This window comes from Peromyscus californicus, unplaced genomic scaffold (genome assembly GCF_007827085.1).
Source record: "Peromyscus californicus insignis strain IS unplaced genomic scaffold, ASM782708v3 Scaffold_7__1_contigs__length_154581171, whole genome shotgun sequence".
NCBI classification, from domain to species: Eukaryota; Metazoa; Chordata; class Mammalia; order Rodentia; family Cricetidae; genus Peromyscus; species Peromyscus californicus.
The window spans coordinates 72,132,041-72,151,183 of record NW_026294595.1 but is presented as its reverse complement, the minus strand read 5'-3'; the positions used below and the strand labels follow the sequence as shown (position 1 = coordinate 72,151,183).

The 19,143-nt window shown below is 36.9% G+C and overlaps 1 protein-coding gene across 4 annotated transcripts in view; it reads right to left on the bottom strand.

The window, feature by feature from the left end:
• The window catches only part of Lrrc4c (leucine rich repeat containing 4C), a 1,313,763-nt gene that overhangs the window by 1,065,816 nt on the left and 228,804 nt on the right, over positions 1 to 19,143 (bottom strand). For all 4 annotated transcript variants that reach the window (XM_052725801.1, XM_052725800.1, XM_052725799.1 and 1 more), the window contains exon 2: positions 13,247 to 13,434. The gene's annotated coding sequence lies outside the window, so the exon portion shown is untranslated. The remainder of the gene's footprint in view (positions 1 to 13,246; positions 13,435 to 19,143) is intronic.

The following is a 19,143-nucleotide window of genomic DNA, read 5'->3' as shown; positions in this document are numbered from 1 at the left end:
AACCAGATTGGTGACTACTGCAATCTGAATTCTTTAACTATTAGAACAAGAGAGAGACTATGTGAAATTTTTTCACTCCCCAAAGCAAAGAACATTAATGTCATCTCTTGTTTTCTTAGGAATGTTATTAACTTAATCAGAATTCAGATCCTAACTGCCAGAATCCAGACTTTATCTATTGTTGTATACCTACAGCCTTCTGTTGTTAATGTTTTATGCTGCTAAAATAGAGACTGAAATAAAGTATAATATGAAGTATATATTCCTACCTGTACTAATTCTCCCTTTGCTTTCCCCATATGGATTAAAAACATTTTTATGCATTATGGTTGAGTCACTGAACCCTTACAAATTTAAACTTGTGGTCTTCAATCCTACATGAAAATTTATATTCACACCTGGTGTTCTATAAAATTCAAAGAACCTTGGCTCTGCCTGGAAGATTCCAATTTAATTGTTGTGCAGAGAGTCGAGAAACTATTCATTTAAAAAGGCCCTCTCTCCTAGTCTTCCCGTGAATTATTATGATGTAAGGGGTAGAAAATAACTGCTCTCAGCCAACCAATGTAATTTTATACAGTATCAACTAAATGATGAACTTCCAACATATTCACATGTTGAAGGCAACCCATTTGCTGTAACTATATTTGAAGCCAAGGCCTTTATAAGGGACAGTAAGATCAAATAAGTTAACAGAGCAGGGCTCTACTCCCACAGGACTTATGTGTTTATGTAATAATTGTTTTCTAATTTTTTTAAAAAAATGTTTAAGATTATAATATAATTACAGCATCTTTCTCTTCCCTTTCCTCCTTCCAAACTTTCCCTATACTCCTTTTTTTTTCAATTCATGGCTTTTTTGTTGTTACATGCATATATGTATGTGTACACACATTCATATTCCCAATTATAATCTGCTTAGTTTGCATAATCTTACTTGTCTGTCTGTTCTCAGGGCTGATCATTTGGTGTTGGATAACACCAATAGACATGTCAGAGTAAAGGGAGAAAACTCCACAGGACCTCAACCCTGCACAAAGACCTACAGGAGACTAAAGAATGCCAATGCGAGAGTGGGAGAAATAGTCCCCTGGGAAAGAGGACACCAACTGGACCCATGCGTTTATATGATGAGGAAAAGTCATCAGATTACTAGCAATATGTTCCTAGTTATGTATCTAACATCTCAAATTCTCTCTACTTTCTATCTAATATCTATATCTCATCTGCTCTCATTTGAGAAAAGGACAGCAAAGAGGTAGCCATCTATAAGCCAAGAAGAAAGGCTTCAAATAACCCTAATTCTTTTAGTGCGTTGAAATTAGACTATCAGCCCTCAGAGATGTGTGCAGGTAAGGATCTGCTCAAGCCACTAAGTCTGATCAGTATTGTTTCTACATCAGCTCCTGCCTCCAGGTTCCTATCATGCCTCAGTTTCTGCCCTGACTTTCTTCTGTGATGGAATGTTACCTGAAAATGTAAGATGCAATAAACCCTTTCCTCCCCAAGTTTTTTTTTTTTTCTTTTTGTCATGGCATATGATCACAGCAATAGAAAGCCTAACTAAAACAGTAGGACATCTTATTAAAGGGAAGAGGAGAACTTGGAAAAAGCAGTAGTCACCTTTCAAAATGTACCTATCGCTGGGAGCAGAACGGTGGGAGAAATGATGCTGTTAAAGATGTATCTCAGACTGTGTACATAGCTCAGTTGGTGGAGTGCTTGCCTAGCATATGTGAAGCAGTTTCTATCTCCAGCACTGTAGAATCTGTGTCCAGTGGCACAACTTCGGAAACCTGATACTCAGGAGGCAGAGGCAGGAAGACTAGAAACTCAAGGGCAACCCTGTGCTACATAAGTTGAGGCTACTGCTGTAGTCACCAGACCCTGTTTCAAAAGCAAAAGAGAGATGTCTGTGACATCTCAGAGAAAAATGAGGACTAAGCTACTTTACACAAATAAGCAAGTCAAATTATGACAAGGCTGTAAGAATATGACTAAATTATTATTTAGTGTTTTGAAAAAGAACCTTGTAAGACATACAATTGTATATTTTCATTATGAAAAAATACAATAATAGTGTTGAAGGCACAGTCTGTTTTCTTATTAGTACTTTTAATAAAATGTGAAGAGTGGGAAAGACATCAGAGGAATTACTGGGCAAAACAATAACAACAGCAAATACATATCCTGAGTATTTGGAAAACCCATTGTCATACCACATAGGGAAAAATTGAAAAAAATAAAAACCCCTTTCTGGATTGAATATAAAAGGTGTGACTCTGCTGTCCATAATTCACTCCTTAAAAGGATTATGAACAGGGCTTATCAGCCATAACTAAAGCCAGGAATAGAAATGAAATCATTCTAGCAGACACTGAACTGGAACTAAGAAGGACAGAAACAACCAGACAGAATGAAGGCCTGCTGTCAGAATTTGGGAACTAAGGAATGGAACAATGAGCATTCCTCCTAAGACTGTGGGTTCTTCTTTAGGAAAAGGGACTACTGACCAGAGAGACAGTTTAAATGCCTTTCTGGCAGCTACTCTTCCTACAGCCTGGGAGCAAACCTTTCTTCTAAGATTTAATGACTAGAGTCACAGCATTGTCAGTAAGTTAGGGAACCATTGATTAGCAACTCACAGGATGGTCCACAGGACTGTGAGGGATTAGGACCACTTCTGAGAGTTGAAGAAGTCTAGGCCAAAGGCAAGGTTGCCATTGTCATAAACCTGGAGAGCACAGTAGCCAGGAATAGAGGATTACTCTCAATCTTTAAAATCAAATGAAATTGCCTTGATGGATTTTTGAACATGCTTGGGAATTTTTACCCTTGATATTTTCTGATTTCAGTCCTTTAGAATGTGATTATCTAAAGTACACTTCTCCAAACCTTGCATAAAAGTTTCTGGTTTTACAAGTTCACAGCTGCGGAGAAAGTTTGCATTAGTACACATCTTATACAGCAGAGACTGACTGTTGAGTTGAATATATGATGGAATTAAAACTTGAAATCCGCTTCAGTGGAGTGAGTGTATCATGTGTTACAAGGGTGTGAATCTTGACCACCTCCTAGACGCTCATGGATGGAACTGTGTCCTGGAATTGCGTGGATTGAACCTTTAAATCCCAGTGTGACTCAACTTGGAGGGAGGATTTATAGGAGAGAAAATTAAGTATGGAAAAGGAAAAGAGATCAAGAGGGGATTTTAGTCACATAAAATAATATTTTTATAAAAAATAGAAGACATCAAAATTTCTCTGAATCTCTCTGTGTCTCTGTTTCTCTTTCTCACTTTCTCTCCCCTCTTAGTCATGTTCTACCCTTCTCTTCAATAGCCAAGCTCCTGAAATGTAAGAACTTATATTTCTATTTCTGTTGCCTGAACCACACAGTTAATGGCATTTTGTTATGGTAGTTCCAGAAGACAAAACGTTATTCATTGTAAGCCATGGGCTGGTGAAAATGTCTAACAACCAAACGTGTAAGACCCGAAGGACCAAGAGTTAGTGGTATTTAGTCCTTTGCCCTTTAGCAAACTAGGCTAAGAACAGAGTAAATATCAATCACAGACGAGGAAGAGCTTAAAACTTCACTGTTTCTCATTTGTATAATCTTGAAAGACAGGACACAGCTCTATGTCAAAGGACTGGAGCTGGTACCCTGATAAAGAACAGGGAAAGTTCTCATGAACAATCCCATTGCAAGTTAAGAAGTGTCCTGGAGTCCTTCTGTCACACTCTACTCTAATGGACCTACAGATTCTATAGCATCCAGTTACTATCAAATCAACTAATTTTTATTCTTCTGTATTTTTTTAACTTTATGTGAGCTCAGGGATGTTTGCAAAGAAGATTAGGTGGGCAGGGTAAATGTTATACTTAAAATATGAGAAGGACTACTGCACTATGAAATGGATCAAAAGCTTCAGGAAGAAATGACTCTCTTTTATAATCAAAGATGGAGCTCCATACATCTCTGACTGCTGGCATATATTCAGCCTCAAGAATATGCTTTATAATGGGTATATTGAGTTCTGAAATCCTGTCTTATCAAGGGCTAGACTTATGACATGGGACCCTCAATTTCCTCCTCTATGAAATGAAAATAAATAGATAAAGTGTGCCTTCTATGATTTCTGAAGAACGAAAGGTGTTAACACTCTAAAACTTGTACTAGAATAATAAAAAACTTCATGAATTATTGTGACTTTCTTATTTCAATTTACAATTGTTGTCTTTATGCTTTGTTTACTGAAAAATCAACCTCTATTATAATCTACACCCCACTTTCCATATATTAATATCCACATAGGATAAAATTCATAATAGTATTATTATTGAATGTGATCCATAAAATGGTTTGGTAACACAGCAAGTCCAAAGATAATGTTTATTTTATGTAAAGTTATGCAAGGAGACAGACATTAGTTCTCACTTGAGACCTTTTCTCACACAGGCCTCTTTCTTTATAAATAGCAGTAAGACTGATAAAAATACAAACTGACAAAGAAGGTGTTAGCCCACTCATTTTAATTTAGTTTAAGAATCTATCATGAAGCAACAGGTCATATAACTGTACATCTAAGTCTACTCCTTGAGTTGTTGCTACCACATCTTAGATATGTCACAGGCAACAAATGATTTAGGGCTCCAAATCTGAAGTGATTGTAATACTTGAGTAGCAATGTTTCTCAAAGTTACAAAACATTCAATTGTAAGAGACATCACTTAATAGATCGGTACATAGTCTAACAGAAAACTGCAAGATAAACATAAGCTCCGGTGAACACACTCAGTACCCTTCACATCTTTCTTCTCTTTGAATTACTCCACTGATCCCACAGCAGTCTTAATGAAACCGGACATAGACTGAATTACATTCTCTTAAAACTGAAACAATCACACATCAACTTGCATTAAGTCCTTTCCCCAAAGATCTAGCTGATGCAACGAAGAATTCAGAAAGCACATTTTGACCTCTGTTTGTTATTCTCATTTGTTCATTCTGCCGTAAATCTGATTTGAACTCATTAAAATGTTCTTAAGTGTACTAAATCTTCCATTAGGAAAACAACACATGAAGCTTTCAGACAAGCTTGTTTTCTTATTCTACATGTTCGGCATTAGAATTGGTGTTCTAAAATTCCTCGAATGATCTGCCTGCCACATATAGGCAGGGAAAACATTGAAATATGTTTAAAAATATTGGTCTTTTCTTTCTTTCTTTATATCATTTTTCTTTTTTCTTTCTTCCTTCCTTCCTTTCTTTCTTCCTTCCTTTCTCTCTCTCTCTCTCTCTCTCTCTCTCTCTCTCTCTCTCTCTCTCTCTCTCTCTCTCTCTCTCTGTCTCTTTCTTTCTTTCTTTCTTTTTTGAGACAGTCCTGAAACTCACTCTGTAGACCAGACTGGCCTTGGACTCAGAGATCCACTTACCTTGGCCTCCCAAATGCTGGGATTGCAGTTATGCATGACCACACCTCACTTGTTTGCTCATTGGTTATTTATTTATCTATGTATGTATGTATTTATTTATTTGTTGACATTGGTCTATTCTTTTTTTTTTTTTTTTTTTTGGTTTTTCGAGACAGGGTTTCTCTGTGTAGCTTTGCGCCTGTCCTGGAACTCACTTGGTAGCCCAGGCTGGCCTCGAACTCACAGAGATCCGCCTGCCTCTGCCTCCCGAGTGCTGGGATTAAAGGCGTGCGCCACCACCGCCCGGCGACATTGGTCTATTCTTACAAAGGTGTAACATCATTAGTGATTCAGATGAGAATAACGCCTTCTTTAGTATCTGTAGCCTCCCCATCATTACCTAATTTCTGAAAACTTCCAAGTCCCAAGGGACTGACCATGCATGTATCAATGACCACAAGCACATCTTGTCTCTTATTAACAACACTTAACAATCAGTCTTAAAACAGTAAAGAGTGAACATCTAGTTGTACTTCAAAAAGTACTTAAACAAATTGTCATTTACTTATTTAAAAAAAAAGAGAGTCTGACGATGTCACAATATAAATATTGATCAGGTATGTGTAAGATGAAACCATAATTATTTTCTGAATTTACTCTTTGTTCCCCCTTTCTATTGTTATTCAAGTGTATGTACGTATATGCATATATATTTCTACAATAACTTCATTGAAACAATTTACCTATAAAAATCCTGTCTTGTCAAAGTGCATAATTTAGCAGTTTTTAATATCATCACAGACTTTTCTAATGATCACCAATAACTGATTTGAAAACATTTCATTACTTACTTGTGAACGACATCATTCCCATTTTTCTTGTTCCAATCCCTGGAACCATGAGTTCACTTTTTTGTTGTTGTTCTTAGTAGTCAAGATATTGTTTTAATGTGATGTTAAAGTCAAAGTCAGCCATGGCACCCCATGATTTTAGTGTTCCTTTTGTGTCAGACTTATATGTAGTTTTCTCTGTTTTGCTTTTAATCACATTTATTTACCAGTTTGGTAGGTGCGATAGTAATGCCTCTTTACCACAGCATGCATATGGAGGTCAGAAGACAACTTGCAGGAGGCAGTTGTTTCCTTCTACTGTATGGGCCCCAGGGGCTGAACTCAGGTAGCCAAGCTCAGCGGCAAGCACCTTTATTGTCTGAAACATCTCATGTGTCTAGTTAGCTTAGTTCCATTGAGAATTTCTGTCATGAATCCACCTTCAGTTTCTATGGGTTTGTTTATTATTGTCACTTAATACAAATTTGAATTGATTTCATTATAATGTTCTTTAATAAACTATATGACATTTTGTGTCTATCTTTCTGTGGTGGTATTGTGTTCCCCGAAATATTGTGCACCCTAATAAACTTTTCTGGGGTCAGAGACAGAACAGTCACAATATTAAACATAGAAGATAGGCAGTGGTAGCACACACTTTTAATCCTAGCGTTCCAGAGGCAGAAATCCATCTGTTCAAGGATACAGAGGAAACAAGATCAGCTTAGAAGTTGGCCAGGTGAGGTTAGCTGTGACTTGTTCTGTCTCTCTAATCTTCCAGTGTTGACCCCAATACTTGGCTCCAAGTTTGTTTTATTAATAAAGACTCTTTAGGATTCATGCTACATCTTCCTTATATTATATTATATTATATTATATTACCTTATATTATTTTATACTGTGGAATTTAGGTAAACTGTAAATATAAAAGCCACAGAGGTTTTTTTTACTATTAAAGAGCAAAAGGTTGTGCTTTATCATTGCTAATTTACTAAAGAAAGATTTAGTTATTATTACTTTTCATTCAAAAAAGATTAATACCTATTGCTATTATAAATTTCAACAAAATTATAGGACAGAAAGCTATGGATCATTATATGAAATATAAAGCACGAAAAAAAATGTAGTGAATGTAAATAAGTGGACTAGCCACAAGGAAATTAGCATTAACTACTCATTTTTATGTTGTGGAAATGATTGAGATAAATAATATTGAGATCAGCAAATATAACAAACTAGGAGCCTAAAAATAGATTGAAATTAAAGTGGCATTTAAGACGCACTCTTAAAGCAAAAATAGGTGGGTGGAAACTCCAATGTGTTTCACCAAATGACGGTCCTCACAGCCCAGTGTGGAGCAATCCAGCTGTTCTTTTCTGTCTCATGCATTAGCAGCAGTACTGGCAAAGAAGATTTTCTTATTTGCTGACAGTTGTGTTGGTGATGCGGAAGGTAAAATAGCATTTCTCTTCTGGGCAATGTTAATTATGGAGTGCTGACAGGAGTTCAAAAATAAATCCAAGTCCTTCAAGTCAATGCCCTACATCAATATAATATGGAAAGCAAAACACATAGACAGTTGCAGGGCAAGTGTGTGCATTGCACAGTATCCCTTCTCCTTCAGTAAGGAATGGGATCAATGTTGTGTATAAAGCACAATATTAGCTTGAATATGGATTCTGTCTATCCAGCACTTTCATTTAGATGACTCATTTAGTTATTTAAAGAAGAAAGAACATACAACCTTATCTCTTTTTCATATATCTGATCAACGTTCTTACAGATTGACCAAGGCATTAAGTTTCAGAATAAAAATATTGTACCACTTTTCTGTCTCTTCACTTAGTATTGAAGTATGTCAACACTGAAAGCAAAGTTTCTGAGCATAGACTAGTTGGTAACTAACATAATGTTAGTTATGTGAAAAATTATTTAGGAATGAGATTTGAGCCATATGGTGAATGTAATATAATACCCTCCCCCATTCCCCTCAGTACATATTACTTAATTCTTGTTAGAAAAACATTAAGAACACTAAATTAACATATTTAGATTACGTGGATTATCAAGCCAGTGTTCAGCAGTTACCATAGCCCTATGTTCAAAAATATGCAAATCAGCATTATTCTCTAATTATTGAAGCATGATTTTATTGTATTATGTTTTTAAAAGAGTGGTTTTAATTTATAAATTTATAAATGTGAATATATACATATATGTATATTTTATATACATTTATATATAGATAGATATAAAACAACAATGTATACATAATATCAATTAAATAAAGAGAGCCCATAGATTTGAAAAAGAGCAAGGTGGGGTATATGGGAGAGTTTAGAGGGAGGAAATGGAAAGGGAAAATGATGTAACTATGTTATGATCTCAAATAATTAAAATAAAAGCTTTTTCCTACTTTAATTTAAAACAAAGAGTACTGAAGTTTAAGCAACTTGTCCAAGGTCGGACAACAAAGGAAATATTTATATTTGCTACCCAAGTTTGCCCAAACAGAAAGCAATATTATTTAATAATGTTAGCTTGAGAAAATACAGCAAAAATTTAAAAGCATAGTGGTTCATTGATTGAGTGATCTCACATATAGGGCTGTGGTCTAAGAATAGAATCAATCGCATGTTCTATATGAACATACACAGAAAATTTTTTTGTAAGACCTAGAATCATCCTAATAATCCAAAGGAGGAGCAGAGTTAATAAATTTTTTTATGTGCATAGAGTACAGTAGTATGTAAATAATAATAACACTCTGGTAGAGAATTACCTCATCTAGAAAATGATATTAAAATATATTAAATTCTTGATGAAATCCACTTACCATACAAAATTAGCTAACTATTTTTTTCTTTGAAGATATACATTCTCCCTCTGAGTCTCTTTCCAAGTAAACTTTGGCCTGCCTTTTTCCGTGCTACTATGAGTCTAAGCATCTACATAGAATGTGCTCTCAGCTATTTGGGTGACACCCTTCTGCAAGTAGGTATGGCTTCCACATGGACAGAGACTACACTTTAGTTCATTTATTATCCAACTTATATCTTACACAAAAGAACTAGGAAGTATTTAGTAAATATTCACTGAAGAGTGAATACATTACAGCATGTTGTTTTTAGCATGGTGCTCAATTTACTTTATTTAAGAGTGCCCGAAAAATAATACACTTCTTGTTGCTTAGCCATCTTACTCATAGAGAAAGGAGATGTGCTGAACACAGAAAGGGCCTGGGATTTCAGCACTCCTAAACTCACCACCTGCACAGCATGATCCTGTGATGTCTGTTGAGTCTAGCAATAGTCTGACTTAATGCAAACATTTAATCTGAGATTTATTAATTTCCATGTAATGTATAAATGGCCTTTATTAAATACATTACTTAAATTAAGCTTACATTTCTTTATCTTCTAAGGGTAATCTTTCAATTTTTTTACTCATAAAGATGTTGGGTTTTAAACGTTTAAACTACAACAATACGCCCTCTGATGTATTCACTGTTTTATTTGAACCAAAAGCCACACCCAACTTGAAAAGCATACTTCATAAGTTGGTTCAGTATTGTGGTTTTGTTTATATTTTGAAACTGAAGTGAACCGATTAAGTTACTAAGTAGAATTGTTCGTTTTCCTTTCTATATGAACTTCATGTGCCGATATTAAATATTTCCCCAAAGATTGCAAAGCTGCTCCCTGTTCCCAGAAGGAGAAAATAAAGTTGCTACATACAGTTCTGTGAGGAAGAAGAGGCCTTTCACCATGGCATCTGCACAGCCAGTATTTTCACGTTATTTCAAGAAAGTCAAAGAGCGGGTTATTGGGAAGAAAGTCAAATAGAAAAGGGCCAGCAGGAAAGAAAGCACCAGAACAAGTCAGCAGAAGCCAAAATAGAAAGGCCACTTTCAAGTAGCACTTCATCAATTCCTATGCCTTCTTGAAATGCAACCAGATGTGTGTATATTCTTCTACATAAAGGTGCAGCTATGCTTAGGGCCGTAGTCTAAAGGAATTCCTATTTGTTTGCCAAGGTAACTTTTGCCCTAGCAGAAAGCTTGCACAAATGTGGGGTAACCTTATGCCTGCCATGTTAAAGTAGGATTTTTTTTTAAATGAGAGTGACAGGGGTTGTTTCTGCTCAGTGTGCATGCAGATACTAAGACAGCTGGGGTCTCAGAGGGACAGTTCGATGATGCTCTCATATCTGCTCCTCTTGCCAAGCTCTAGATTGTCTGAGATTTTGAAAACATTCCAAAAGGATCAAGATGTGTTCAGAAATTGCGGGCATATCAAGGAGGATTGGAGGGAGTGCTCTGCAATCCAGTTTCAATAACACAGAAAAGGCACCATGGGGGGCCCTAAATACATAGTCTAATTCAACCTTGATATCCATTAAGAGACAGCTAGAGAGTCATAAAGACTTCCTTTAGGATCAACAAATATTGAAACCCAAATCAAGGTTGAGACCATTTCCGACTGGCATGCATTGCCTGAGTAATGGGAAACTTTATGCATTTGAAATAAAAACAGCTGTGATAATGTCTTCTGAGTGCTTTCCTTATGCTAGGCACAGTTCTTCATGCTTCATATGCACAGCTTTACTGATTTTGATAATAAACTTATGAGGTCAGGGCTCTTATTGTCGTCCTTCTGACAACAACAAAACAAAGCTGGAGATGAAGTAATTTTTCAAGGGCATCCAACTAGCAAATAAATATCCATGCTCTTAATATAAAATATTGTCTGCAAAGTAGATATATAAATAAAAAAGAAATTTCTCTGTTTCTCACTAATTAACTCACTCCATTTCTCTGTCCTGCCCTCTGGGTATATAGGCAACACAGTAGATACTTAAAAAAAAAAAAAAAAGGATCAAAGCCAGAGGCCTTGAACCTGACCCACAACACATTTTGCACAATGACCATCTGCTGGTAGAGGTGTTTGGACAAAAGGGTATACTGCATGATACACAGCAGCTCCCAATGCCGCTAAAGTGAAGGAAGAGGTGCTGGAAAGGGAGGAAAAAAAGGAGGAAAGTAGGTTTGTTTGCTTTTTGTTGTCTGTTTGCTTTTGGGTTTTTTCTGTTTATTTTTTAATGAATATTCTTATTTGGATTTTGATATTTTATTTCTTATTTTCATTCTTTCTTTTTAAGTTTTCCTTTGTGGGGGATGCTCCAAGGGTGAAGGGCTGATATGGAAGGAATGGGAAATGAATTGGATTGGGTTGCAAAATCTGAAATTCACAAAGAATCAATAAAAAATATGTTTTTAAAAAAGATCATGTTTTTCAAATGATTATTAGTCTTCATACATACATGTGCCTGTCTACATATTGAAGAATACTTACAGCACAAAATTATGAACAATAATTTTTGGAAAATACTGGTCTTTTATACTGAGAACCCTAAGATTTATTGAAGTAAAACACAAAAGATAATCACTTTATCCATTATTATACTTATCTAATTTAAAACATAAAAAGTATGATACAAATGAACATACTAATCATCTTGCTATCTTAACAAAATTCAAAGAATCTAATCATTTTCACACTGGAAGGATTATGTCCTGTTTTGTCAGCATAGCTGCCTTTGTAATAACAGCTATTCTTTGAGCAACTATCTTATTCTTTACAATAGGTTAAAAAAAATATCATGTCTATGACACATGACCCTCTATTGACTTGCAAAGATATTCCTGCTAAATTATAAACGACTTCTATTAGTTTGAGACATTCTACATTTATAAAGTATATGAATATGTTAAATTCAATTGGGAGGTTTGGAAAGAATTAAATTATGTTTATCTTAATTACAAATAAAGTTCAAGATAATTAACCATACCAACAGCATGGGTAATCCATTTGGCACAGAGATGAGTTCCCAAAGATGCTGGCACATGCAAGAGAAGTCACTAATTCTATCTATGTCAAGTGTTTATCATAGCATCCGCACATACAGACATTTAAAAGTGCTAGCTGTTGTTATGATTTAGGATTTAATACCAGGGGACCATTTTAGTACTATAAAGGAGATTTTTATACTTACCCAAAGGAAACTTAGACAAACAAATTTATGACTTGCGCAAGTATCACAGAGAACCATTAACTTATAGGCTAGCTACAATTTCATTCCTGACAAGGTGTGCTATATTTGATGAGGAAATAGTCCTGGTTTTCAGATCAGAGAACAGAAAATGACCACATAGACTTGACCTCTCCCCAATTCTCACTGTCAGTCCAGTGAATATGCTCATCAATCTCCTAGTCAACAACACTCTGTCCTAGAATTCCCACAATCAAGTTAAATTTTACTTTTTATTGGAGCACAGATGTGAGTTAAATGGTAAAAGATGAAATAATGGTCCCAGAGTATTACAAATTGTCAACTAAGAACACAAGACAAAAATACACAAAAGGAAATCCATTAATTGTTGTGATGTTACTGACATGAGCACACCACTTCAAAACAAGTCCTTTTTTGCAAATAGCACATGGCTGACGGTTCCAGAGCACAATACTGGTTCAGTCAGAGTTCCACCAGTGATTTGTTAAGTGACTGGCAAAGTTATTTGTGTGTTTGGCAATGCAGCAGACTTGCCTTCCTGAAAGACAGTTATCCTGCACCAGAGAGCCAAATTATTTGGAAACTCAATCTAAATAGGTTGTAAAAACTGTCTACAGAGCTGAGTGTTTAAGTCAAGCATTCTGTGATGTTCTTGGGACATACAAAAGCTTAAGACCAAGAATCTCTGGCACCACACCACCAAAAACACAAGGACATGAAACTCTTATCACATCAGGGAATTAGTTACAAGTACAAAGGCAACCCATTTGCTTATATCTCTTAAACCACAAAGTGTGGACACAATCCCTGATTTTTTCACAATGCCAGTGATCCTCTCAATGGGATCATCCTGTGGTGTAGTTTCTGGGCCCCTCTTGGTCTGATGTTTAGATATCCACTTCAATTAATATTGAGAAACACACTTACCTGCTACTTCTGTCTCTGTGGGCTATCCTCTCAAAAATAGGCTGGTCCAGGCTGGTCTTTGTACATGCATGGCATTTCCTCTTGATTACTTGGCATTAGATGATCTTGAATGAGTTATTAATTCTCTTTGAGACTCAGTATCCTCTTCATCAAATAAAGATAATGACAGTAAACACTTCATTTGGTTTCTGTGAGAATTAAATGAGATAATCTATGTCAAGTGTTTATCATAACATCCGCACATACAGACATTTAAAAGTGCTAGCTGTTGTTATGATTTAGGATTTAATACCAGGGGACCATTTTAGTACTATAAAGGTGATTTTTATACTTTCCCAAAGGAAACTTAGACAAATAAATTTATGACTTGCACAAGTATTCACAGAGAGCCATTAACTTATAGGCTAGCTACAATTTCATTGTTGATAAGGTGTGCTATATTTGATGAGAAAATAGTCCTGGTTTTCAGATCAGAGAACAGAAAATGACCACATAGAAGAGACTTAGATTTTTCTAAAGAAGCACATTTTTACTTTGTTTCTCTATCTGTTTGCACATGTTAAGAAATTGAAACAATATTGGAGGTTGTAGGAGGGAAAGAGTTTCCACTAATACTGATTCTACTTCTCTTGGTATCATTTACTCATTGATCCATAATATAGTGTCTGTTCAACAATTAAACATTTCACCCTATGGTAACATTTGGTAAGAGAAGAAGACAAATCATGCCAACATTGAGAAGTTAAGGATTTCTTGTCTATACTTATGCCATACTATTGGTGTCCAAAGAAAGAGCTGGCTACCCACAGTTTTCATGAGTGGCAGAGACAACCAGAGGCTTGAAGTAATTATGTTTGGTAAAAACTGAGCAGTCAAGACATTATCATGCATGTTAAAAAACTGGCTCTCTAGGGCTAGGTTGACCATGTGAGGGAAAGGGAGTGTGCTCTACCACCTGTACATGTTTGTAGGAAGAGGATTTGAAATTTAGGTTATTACAAACACATAGCTGGTGGGTTCCAGCTGCTAGGCATGCCAGAGGAACTGCGACTTTTTAAAACAGCCTCTACAAGTCTCCCAAAGTTCAAATCCAACATAGCTAGTTCTCTGTGTGCTCTCTTAAAGTACAATGAGTGCTTGTACTATGAATGCAGCACAGTGAATTCTTCTAATACAGTGCTTCCTCATTGATAGTACTGTGTGAGCTACGTGATGTTTCATGCTAAATGGATCAATGCACTGATCACTCAAGCTCATAGTATGGAAGCTGATATGAAACATCTAAATGTGTTAAGTGAAGATAGTTACAAGAATGGCTTTTGACAGAAAATGTACATGCCTTGTGTAGAGAGAATAATTTCTTTTTCTACTGGAAAAGCTTTGGCTTTCTTAGAGATATTTGGCTGAAGTAAATATTACCATTTCTCTGCTCACTAGTAGTGAAATATCTATTGTATAGGAATAAGATATTTTGCCACTGATTTGTTTTTGAAATTTTGATGATTTAATGCATGTATACAACATATGATCATATACATACTCATTTCTACTTATATCTCTTGTATTTCTCAAAATGCATCCTCTTCATTTTACTAGGTTTAGTCTTCTTTCTTAAAAAAATGTAAGAGCTTCATACATAAGCACTTCAGTTACATCACTCCTGTTACTTCCTCCCCTCAATTCCTTCCATGGCCCCCTTTTATCTAAATTCATAACTTCTTATTCAATTATCATTGCTACCTACCTACCTATCTACCTACCTACCTACCTACCTACCTACCTATCTACACACACACACACACACACACACACACACACACACACACACACACACACTGTATATTCAACCTATTGAATCCATTATGTATTGCTCATAAATACATGTGTCCATGACTGACAACTTTGCAATGGAAAGCCTGTGTGTGAGTTGCTCCCTCTTTCAGCAGTCAATGACTGCCTGTAGATTCTCATCTATAGCATGAGACATTATAGAATTTTCCCCATCATTTTACTGTTCTTGTATAAGGAAACATTATTGATATTTCATGGGTTCATATTGCTTTTTTTTTTTGGTTTTTTTCGAGACAGGGTTTCTCTGTGTAGCTTTGAGACAGGGTTTCTCTGTGTAGCTTTGCGCCTTTCCTGGAACTCGCTCTTGGAGCCCAGGCTGGCCTCGAACTCACAGAGATCCACCTGGCCTCTGCCTCCCGAGTGCTGGGATTTAAGGCATGTGCCACTACCGCCCAGAAAAAAAAAAATTGTCCTACTATCTAGCCAAAATAAAGAATTAGACCATGGGCTCTATTTTATGTTTGAATGTCCTAATTTTCTAAGAAAACTGCTTGCTTGTTTGTGAAGTGTTTCGGTGGCCACAGTAGAACTACACTTGGGAAGTTGAAGTCAACAGTGAGAAAACGTTAGAATCCTGGAAACATTTGCTATCAAGCTGGCTCGTGAATTCTCCTCTGAGCTACTGTCTGTGAACAACAATATAGCCAAACATGGTAGACAGAATATTTCACTACAGATGTTGACTGTACCCAATGGGTATGGCCCTCTAGAACGTTCTACGTGAATACCTCACTGCCCATGTCAATCTAACTAGCTCAGTACAGCCCCAAAGGGAGAACAAACAATAACAGCAATGAAAATGCAACACCCTTAGCCTGTAAAACTAGGCCAAGTCGACATATTCTGAATTTTAAGATCGTCCATCCCAATGATCTGTATTGTTCTACTCATCACTCCAAACAGGACGGCAGTGGGCACAAATAACCCCAGTGGCCATGAGTCCTCAAAACTCTGAGCACAGCCAAACTTACAATGTACCCTGTACTTTAGCATTCCGATGCAAGTATAATTGAATAACTATCGAGAAAAGGAAGTAGGGATCTCTGTTATTATATTAGGTTCTCTAACTCTATGAAATTTTATATCACACAACCAAATTCTAATGGCAACTCAATCCCTGTAGCTAATCAGGAGATTTCCACAGTAATAAAACAGTTTAACTTGCAAAGCATCCTGTGTTTGGTTCATCATATGATACTATTTAGGGCATATAACCCTGAAAGGGGCAATCCGATAATCACACTAGAAGCAATTTTGTGCGATACTAGTGCTCAAAAGTCAATTTAACTTTCCAGCTTTATAAGACTTTGTTATTGCTATTGTTAATTATTTCTCATTTAATGGGAAATTGGCAACAAGGTCCCCGACTGTCATTTTAAATCTGCAGTAATATCATGTGAAGCTTTTCGTCCTTATTCCCAAGTCCTGGATTATCAGAGTTAAATGGCAGATCCGGCGTCACAAAAGCTCAGGGGCAGGCACTGTTACACAAATTGCCAATTCAATTAACAGTGTGCAAATGCTCCTCTGGCAGACTGCAGGAAGGACAGCCATTTTGGCAAGTGTCATTCCTAATTTATCAAACTGTCAAAGCTTCCACTCAGGTGCCTGCGGTCACTGTCTGCTTCTTAATGTCGCATTGTAAGAGCTGCAGGAGCCTCTCTTGTAGCTTGACAAGGCACAATACTCAAAACTGATTTTAAAATCAAATGTACAGTTGTCTTAATTATTCTCAGTATAAATGATGTTTTAATTACAAAAACAGAGTGGGAATATTAAACCAGGGATAGGTACTGGGTTTCCATGGAAAAGGGAGAACTTGTTCTGGGTCCATTTTGGGATGAAGAAGAGCACAGAATACTTGACCTGGGAACCAACTACCTTCACCCTCACTTAAGTGCTTTCCTTTACACAATTCCTTGTGCACTGATGCCCAGTTACAATCTGTAAGCGATAAAACATATGGGGTGCCATGCGTTCATTAGTTCAACAACTACTTACCACACTAAGTGCCTCCGTCAGTACCAGACAGCTCAGAGGGAAGAGCTGGGGTGGACTGAGCATTTTGGTAACAATTGCCCTTTGCTACTCCTTATCTTTCTCAGTATTTGTCAGCAGTTATTTTTTCTAGGATCTCAAGGAGACACTCAGTGTAGGGGCGAGAGGACGTCTTCATTATGAAACGATTTCTCCCCTTCTCCCCAAACATTACTGAACATGGTATAAGGTGGGGAGAGGAGGTATAAGGAGGGTTGGCGGGACTACGCAATGAATGAAACACTAGTTTAAAGTCCACTAGAATTTTCTTCTAATAGGAGATCCAGGTGGGACAGCAAGGGGATGGTCTTAGAAATCTTCACACATGCTCCTTCCTGGTTCGGCAGACAATGGAAACCTTACATGCCAGATGCTTTTGTCAAGTTGGGCCAACTTAGGTCAAGTAAGGCATGACCCTGTCTCAGAAGATCTGTCTTGGTAGAAAGAACAGAGAGGACGGCCTCTGAAAGAGAAGATTGGAACCCTCCAGTTTGCAGGCAGAATCTGCAACCCAAGTGTAATCAGAGAAATCTTTCATGCTTTCACCAAGGGGGTTTGATAGACAGATAGAAAGCATCAGTGTAACCTCAGTATGTCCTATCACAAAGCATCCCCTACAATGAAATTTCACCACATAATTCCATTAGATCTAGCATCCAGTTCTTATGCAGTCAGCTCATTTATTAGAGTTCTACCTACCAAGTATTAAGAGCTCATAGGAACATTTAGATATGGGATGAAAAACCCAAAGACCATAGGTCTGTAGAAATGGCACTTGAAAATCAATGTTTAACAAAAGGGCATGGATGACAACCTTTTTTAAAATTCCTCTTAAAATAAAATTGTAGACGAATTTCTAAACAGTCTTATTAAATAAGAAACACAAAGCCAAATACAGAGTTAAAGCCCAAGAGATCAGAGCACCAGTGAAGAGTCAAGACCACCTTATCTTACCACCTGGCTGCTGTCGCTTCCCCAGAGACAGAGAACTTCTTCTTGTCTGACTTGTCTTTTTATTGCCTTTCTGTTCTGCCTTCTCATTGGCTCTAAACCCAACCACATGACTTCCTTGTCACTGCCTGTCTATACAGACCTCCAAGTCTCTATGGTTGGTACTGGGATTAAAGGTTCGGGTCACCACACTTGGTTGTGTCCTTGACCACACAGAGACTCTGCCTGCCATGTGATCGGATTAAGGGCATGTGCCACTACCAACAGACTTCTGCTTAATGGCTTGCTTTTACCTCTGATCTCCAGGCAACTTTATTTATTAACATACAAATAAAACCACATTTCAGCACAATTAAAATATCACCATATAACATTTACTTTTTATGTGTGACAATATAAGTATGCCTAGATAATAGCACACATATATAGAATAAGATACTCAACACAATTAGCAAGAACATTGCTTCAGAAGGAAAAAAAACACATCCAAATTCTAGTTTTATAACTGGTAAACAAGTTTATGGACTACAAGATGAATCCAGCCATTCCATTACTAAGAACACAGCAACTCAGACAGATACCAGCAACAGGTCATGAGAGTCAGAGCATCCTGTGGCATCAAACCCCACAGGAACTGAAAGACAACAAATCTTTAGCCAAGAGGTTGCCATATCTATGGTCCTATCCCAAGGAGCCACTGTAGAAATATGTGGTTGCCTAGACACAGAGGGCTTGCACATTCTACCCCACTTCTGGTAAGGTGGGACTCACTACTATCTCCCCAAACCTGACTGACTCATTCCTCAGTCTTGTAGGTAGAGTGGTAGCTGATGGGATACCTGCTTCCTCTTATCTGTTGGGCAGTTGGTTCTCAACCTTCCTAATGCTGAGACTCTGTAACTCAACCTTCCCAATGCTGCAAGCCTTTAACAGTCCCTCATGTTGCGGTGACCCTCAACCATAACATTATTTTCATTGCTACTTCGTAACTGTAATTTTGCTACTGTTATGAATCATAATATAAATATTTATGTTTTCCAGTGGTCTGAAACGATGCC